We start from the raw sequence: 7,500 nt of genomic DNA, 5'->3' as shown, positions 1-7,500 counted from the left end.
TTGTATTAAATGAGAACTATTTTGAGTTTGATCAAGCTATATATAAACAGACCCTAGGCATTAGCATGGGAGCAGCCTGTGCTCCTAATGTGGCTAACCTGTACATGGGGGCGTTTGAGAAGAGGTTTATTTACAACGAGGTAGCACCTTTTTCGGAGAATATCACCTACTATTATAGGTTCATTGATGACATCTTTTTTATTTGGAAGGGATCGGAGGAACAGCTCCCCCGAATTTATTCTCTGGATCAACCTGTGCGATCTACACTTGAAATTTACTTTCAAAACCAGCATAGAGAAAATCGAGTTCCTTGATATTTGGATAGAGGCCAGTGAAGATCAGATTCAGGTATCCTTATATACGAAACCCACGGCCCGTAACACCCTACTCCAATATCATAGCTACCATCCCCGAAACCAGAAGGACAGTATCCCTTTTAGTCAGTTCCTGCGTCTTCGCAGGAACTGTACCAGTATACAATCTTTTGAACAACATGCAGAGACACTTAAAAACAAACTTAGGAATAGGGGATACCCCAACAGAATAATCAAGGAGGCGTACAAAAGAGCTAAATATTACCATCGCGACACTCTGCTTACCCCCAGAAGTAAAAATAATCAGGAGAAACTGGTCTGTGTGACCAAGCATTCTAATTTTAATAACAGATTGCGCCAAGCGATCAACTCTTCTTGGCATATCTTGAACTCAGGGAACCAACAGAAAGATCTACCCAGACCCATCTTTGCTTTTCGCAGGAATAAAAACCTGCGTAACGTACTAGTAAAATCAATCCTGCCTACTGAAAATTCTCTGATTCAACGCTCGATCACGGGGGCTTTGCCCATTTTTGGTTCACACAAGTGTGGCGGATGTCAGGCCTGTGCACATGTCAAAACCATTCCGACCCTTGAATGGGGTAAAAAGTCCTTTTCCTTCACAGAAATGACGAACTGCAGGACTATGAACGTGATTTATTTAATCCTATGCCCTTGTGGCAAAGGATATGTGGGGAGACTAGTAGAGAGATGCGTGTTCGCTTTTGCGAACACAAATCCTCTATTAATACTAGACGCACAGGAGCTCCGCTGGTTAAACATTGGATTGAGAAACAGCACTTGATTAAAGATCTTAAGTGGTTAATTTTGGAACATATTAAGCCACCAAAAGATCGTAATATTGAAGCACTTAGGAAGAAGAGAGAAGTATTTTGGATATTCACTCTCCAGACCTATGACAATGGACTCAACGAATCCCTTCCCTGGGAAAATGCAATCTATTGAGACATTGTTAATTTTTCCGTATGTACAATATATTTTCACTCCCTGGTACCTTGCAATCTATTTAAACATCTTAACTGGACTCCTGTACCCTGTTGTCCAGTGGTGGCCCCTCAATAAAAACAAATATTATCTCCCTGGTTGCAACTTTTTCAAGAAGGTTGACTACCTAATATCTTGCATCAATTAGGAAGCTTTATCACTTCATTGTCCCTGATTTTCAATTGTAGCTGCATATTTATCACCAACTATGGTTAATCTGGGCTTATTGAGAGTCTCTGCTTTAGGTCCGTATCCGAACCCCTTTGTCATCTTGTATGGGGAGATGTATTACATTAACCGCAATTCGCTCTCTTTGCCCATTTCAAAATGGCGCCCATTATCAAGAGCGGTATCAATTTCTATATCGCTTATTCTCGAACACTTTTAAATAGCGTCCTAATTATATTGCTATACTGCCTGGATCTTTTGATTCTTCGATTTCTAATTAGGGAGATAGTTTCATGTTCTTTGGGCTGGGTGTGTACCTCCTATAATGTTCTGGCATGATTTTTGTGTAATTCCGCTTCTTTTAGTCCTCCCTTCTAAGATGGCGGCCGTTTATACATGACATAGTCTGCATTTCTGGATTCGCCCTATTGCTCGCAGGTGTCACTGGTTAAGTCCGCTTCCCGCCTTCACTTTGCTCTCTGGTTTGGCATTATTTAAAGGGAGTTCCTATCACTTACATGTACCCAGTGGTGGGACCACGAGGAATCAAACTCTGGCGACTTATTTTCCCCTTCATTGAAGTAAGTTTTTACTGCACGGCTAGCTTAGCTATCGAGAGCCTGTATTATTGTTTATTCTGGTTTGAAAGGGATGCGGTACTTATGTGCATTATCATCCTTTACTCTAGTTTTAGTGGACCTTCTTCGATGACGTGTGTTTTGCTTGCTCTCCACGGCAGAATATATTAAACTAGAGCGGCCCGTGTGCTGGAGTCGCAACTAATTGGCGATTACTTATACAATGCGAATACGAATGTGAATCCGGACTCACTGTGTCCAACCCGAATTTATATAAAGGGGAGCCCATTCTAAAGATTCTGATTAGTTGGAAGCGGCCCTAGGACTCCATTCGTGAGGATTTAGATTTTTTCTGAATACGTAAGTTTTTGTTATCTTAATTACCTAGCAAATTCACTTCGAGAGTTTGTCCGAATTGTGCACTTGTAGCTAAACGATATATATGACCATCATGATCCCTGTCAGATAGCAGTAGACTTTATTTGTAAGACTTCTGCGTATACCCTGCAAATCTGTTGCTTAGACATTATCTGCGATTATCTTATAGGACTAGGTAGATATTTAGAATCTCATAATCATGTAGCCTGTATGTTTTTGTAGCTTAAAATATATCTGCGATCACTCTTTAGGACTGGTTAGATACTTAGAATTTCATCCTGTTACAGATAAGGCAGCATACTGACTGGAGTAATATACGGGTACTTTGATCCTGGAACTCTATGCCTCTAGCATGATTAAATTCGATCCAAGTACGGCGTAAGTCGAGCTATACTTTAGGAATTATATAGGCACCTAGAGATCCCCTGGCCCCCAAGTTGTGTTTATGACTTTCTGCTTAGATATCTTGAGGCTCATTGTGTCTTTCTCTCCTTAGCCCTCTTAGAACTATTATTGTTCAAAGAAAGAGTCCGAGTCCTATGTCCCTGGCGACATTATAGGTTACGGGAAGATTTCCTTACTGTACCCTTTCCTGACTTCATTGGATTGAGCTTTCCACTCTGGATCGCAAGTGTGTATTCAGTTTTGTGCATTCTTGTTCCTTTTGGGATTGCACCTTTAGGTGATTATTTTTGAAGCACCTTTTGGACTTTGGGTTTCCTAGCACCTTATTTCCATTAACGGTACTGCACTAGTATTATCTTCTTTTTTCTTCATAACTGTATCTATTGAGTCCTACTCTTTAGCTTTCCACTAATTCTAGCAAACTGGAAGCAATAGTGCTCATGTGTAATAAAATGTATATATATTTTTTATATTGTGATCTCGGATAACCCCGTTATTTGTTCCTCCACAGATCCTGTCTTTGACGAGGCATATAGTCAATCTATGTTGTCTTACTATTGTTATTTTTTGCATTTAATTTTTGTCCTTTGCCCATGTAATACCAATATCGCCCTGAGGAAGGAAGATTCCGAAACGCGCGTCGGCGCATTTGTGTATTGACTGGTGCAACTGTCTATGTATGGTTTTGTATTATTGATATCTGTATGTAACTTTTCTCCTGTATTGTTATTTATATTTTTTGTATGTTCTTTGTTCATTACACTGCTTCGTCTACCTTAGATTGAATTATAGTCAATGCTGTACTTATGAAAAAATGATTTACTCAAACAAAAATAATTGATTTATTAATCTATATTTTTATAAATAAAACAAAACTAGAAAACATTTTTTATTTATTGTTGTTTATGAGGGGTTATCTGGTCACAAGGGGTTTCTCTTTCTGTATTTTGGATTGTATTTTCCCTGCTACTACACCCCATAAATCATTAGTACAGGGACCCTCTGATGTTCTTATTGTTCAGCCCCCTCTACCACTTACTGCCCTTTTCACGATGATCGGCTCCGCTCGGCGCCGTGTCGATGTCGTGAGGCGGCTCCGGCTCGATGTCGCTGGGCGGCCTCGTTTCGATGTCGCTGGGCGGTCTCGACTCGATGTCGCTGGGCGGTCTCGACTCGATGTCGCTGGGCGGTCTCGACTCGATGTCGCTGGGCGGTCTCGACTCGATGTCGCCTTCCGGCGTCGCAGGGACACGGTCTCCCCGCTTCCGGGTGTCTCCGGAGTGCGATCTCCACTCCCGACCTCCGGCGCGCTTCACCTCAGTTTCCGGCGACTCCGGTAGGCGGACTTCACTCCCCCGTCGACGCCTTCACCTCGACCTCGGGTGAATCTCCACTCGACCTCCGGCGCCTCTCCACGACCTCCGTCGGCGCCCTCACCTCGACCTCGGGTGAATCTCCACTCGACCTCCGGCGCCTCTCCACGACCTCCGTCGGCGCCCTCACTCGACCTCTGGCGGCTCCGGGTACGACGTCTGCTTTCTGTCAGCGCCGCTTCTCTACCTCAGGCCCCAGGTCTCCAGGCTTCTCGACGTCAGGACTCCAGGAGGACACTGCTAAACAGGTCAGGAGCTTGCTGTTCTTCCTCTTTAAGGCCTGTTCCAAATATTCAGGTCCTTAAGATGGTTCTTCTGGACTTGGTCCCACACAGGGCTTTAGGCTGGGCTTGGTCAGTAGGGACTAGCATCAAGGGTGGGTTTCTGGACCCCACTCCAAGCACTGGTTTCCACCCCTGCTGCCTTACTCCGACCTCCTTCTATCTCTGTCCTCTCTCTTCTCCAGTCAGTTGCCAACTGCCACTCTGAGATGGCCTCCCAACATTCTAAACTGCCTCCCACTGTCACAGGGTTCTAGAATGTTACAGAAGGTTCTAGAAACCTCCAGTGGGTTCTGGTTATGTCACAGGTGACAATGGATGGCCACCATTTTGTGTCTCAGGCCCTCAGACAGAAGTTCCAGGGGTAGGGAAAATGGCTCCCTGACCCTGCATCAACACTAAAGTCTGGTGGTTCCAAAAAAGGAAAAATTATAACAGGGTTTGAGGCAAAAGTGGGACAAAATAAATAATGATGAGGAGGGACCACCCAAAGGGCTGACAGGTCTAACAGGGGTATTATTCCAAAGTGTTAGACACCTTACACAACATGTTTTGATAAAGCCAGACCATAGTTACCATAACCGATTAAGATTATAAGGCACTTTAAGAGTATATGGTAGGCTATATCATAGAACAGCTATAAGGACATGGTTCCGAAAGCTGCAGACAGGCTCAGCTCATGCTAGAGCACCATCTCACATGTTACCAAGCACTCTACCTCCAGGATTGTTAAGGCCTGCCATAGGAGTGGCTGATAGGTACACATGTGTCTATATGTAAGTTAGGTATAGGAATACTACACCTAAGCAAGGAGTGATTACACAACCTTGCCCCAGCTGAGTGACCAGCCAGTTGTGTCATAATGGAAGGCCAGGCCAGGGGTGGCACAATACATGCTGCAGCCCCTGGTAGGCCTGGGATACACCTATGCCCTGGGTACCTAAGGTACACTGTACAGGGGCCAATAAGGTGATCCTATCCAAATGGGTTATGCACCTAAAGTACATAGTATCAATTTAGAGAGAGAACAGCAGGGTTGTGGGTCTGGTTAGCAGGCCCACAGCCACATCTAAATCTAAGTCGAAAACCAGTAAAGCAAAAGCAAAAAGTGGGGGTGAAAGCAGACCCTACTCTCCTACAGTGAGGTCCTCGGATCGGCCCCACCGGGGTCGGCAACGGCCCTGGCGGAGCGCCGAGAAGACGATCAAACTTGACTATCTAGAGGAAGTAAAAGTTGTAACAAGGTTTCCGTAGGTGAACCTGCGGAAGGATCATTAACGGCGGAGCGGCCCGAGCGACCGACGGCGCCAGCCCGAAGCCCTCGGCCCGCCTCCTGCGAGCACGCACCGTAGGCACAGGGCCCGGCCCTGCCCTGGAGCGCCCTGGCCGGAGGAGCGGTCCGCGGCCGCATGGGGCGCCGGGTTTTAGGACCGGGACTTCGGCGGGCCCCTTCCCCCCGGGGAAATGCCCGACCGACGCGCCGGGGACGGGGGGCGGCCCCCGTCCCCTGTCCCTCTCCGAGACGGAACCCAAGCTCACCCGGCACGGAACCGAATGGCAGTGCATCCCTTGGCTGGCCCCACCCCTCCCTCGAAAAAAGGCCCTGGCGCCGGCTGGGCCCTCCAGGCGTCCCGAGACCTGGCCCGATCTGACCGGGTCTCGGGCGTCCGAGGAGCGGCCCTTCTCGCGCGGCAGGGCGGCCTGGAAGAGAAGGGGCCAAGGGCCTGCGAGGGGACCCCGGCTCCTCTCCGTGGGAGGCGTGCGGGATGGGGAGCCGCCTGGCTCTTCCCTTCTGGCGCCTCCGACCCAGGCGAGGGTGGTGGTGGGCCGATCGCCGGCCTCTGCTGGCACGGCTCGGGGCCGATGCGGAGACTGACGGCTGATGTGCAGGTGGAGTGACCCTCCCTCGTTGCCAGGTACCCGGTCCGACCCGGCCACGTACGGCCGGGCTGATGGGTTTGAAGACTCGCGCGGTCCCTCCCGGGTTACCCCGGGAGGGACCGGCGGCTGCGGGCTGCCTGCTCCCGTCGCTCCGGGAGCCCTCTCCCTCGCCCCGGGCGGGTGGGGTCGGGCTCCCGGGCCGAGCGCCTGGCAATGTTTTTTTCCCCCCCCCCACGACGGTGCTGTCTGACTCCCAGAGGGGAAGCCTTGAACGGGGCGCCCGTGCCGTCACGCCGCGCTGGCGGCGGACGGACGGCGTCGCCTTCCTCCTGCCTCTCCTGCGCCCGCAGGTGGGCGAACGTTTTGGAAAAGTTGCCTGTGACTCTTGGCGGTGGATCACTCGGCTCGCGCGTCGATGAAGAACGCAGCTAGCTGCGAGAATTAGTGTGAATTGCAGGACACATTGATCATCGACACTTCTAACGCACCTTGCGGCCCCGGGTTCCTCCCGGGGCTACGCCTGTCTGAGAGTCGCTCGATCGCAATCGCCCCGGGGCTTCCCCGGGACGCGGCTGGGGCCGTCGCAGGGTGAGCTCCGCTTCCCCTTCGTCCTCCCACAAGGTCAGACCCCCTGATCACCCGTCGGCAGGGTCCCTGGCCGGGTCCTGCCGCGGAGGTACGCCGCCGGCGCGCCTGGCCCCCCGAGAAGAGGGCCCGGCGACCGGTCCGCCCGGCTGCGTACCGCGCGTGTCTGTCCGTGGTGTCCCACCGGCTGCCCGCGCCTCGGGCGCCCTCCTCTGTGGCCGGCTTCCCGGCGAGGGCGAAACCCCTCCAGACGCGATCCGGGGAAAGAGGGCGCGCGCTGCCGGTTACGCCAGGCCAATCCCCTGCTCCGGCAGGGGGTGCCCGGCCTTCCCCGGCTCCCCCCCGAATGCTCCGGCGTTTTCTTTCAGACTACGACCTCCGATCAGACGTGGCGACCCGCTGAATTTAAGCATATTACTAAGCGGAGGAAAAGAAACTAACCAGGATTCCCCCAGTAACGGCGAGTGAAGAGGGAAGAGCCCAGCACCGAATCCCCGCCCGGCGGCGGGCGCTTGAAATGTGGTGTACAGAA

At 50.4% G+C, this 7,500-nt stretch overlaps 1 protein-coding gene, 1 non-coding gene and 1 pseudogene across 5 annotated transcripts in view; all 3 read left to right on the top strand.

Moving 5' to 3' along the window:
* Positions 1-7,500, top strand: part of TSPOAP1 (TSPO associated protein 1) — a 3,327,443-nt gene that overhangs the window by 360,148 nt on the left and 2,959,795 nt on the right. The window lies entirely within an intron of this gene.
* On the top strand, positions 6,764-6,917 carry LOC146859080 (5.8S ribosomal RNA). The gene has a single exon (XR_014980422.1). It is a non-coding gene; the product is annotated as a 5.8S ribosomal RNA (ribosomal RNA).
* Positions 7,341-7,500, top strand: part of LOC146859079 (28S ribosomal RNA) — an 8,761-nt pseudogene continuing 8,601 nt past the window's right edge.

This window comes from Triturus cristatus, chromosome 3_2, assembly GCF_964204655.1.
Source record: "Triturus cristatus chromosome 3_2, aTriCri1.1, whole genome shotgun sequence".
NCBI lineage: Eukaryota > Metazoa > Chordata > Amphibia > Caudata > Salamandridae > Triturus > Triturus cristatus.
This window is presented reverse-complemented; position numbering and strand designations above follow the sequence as displayed.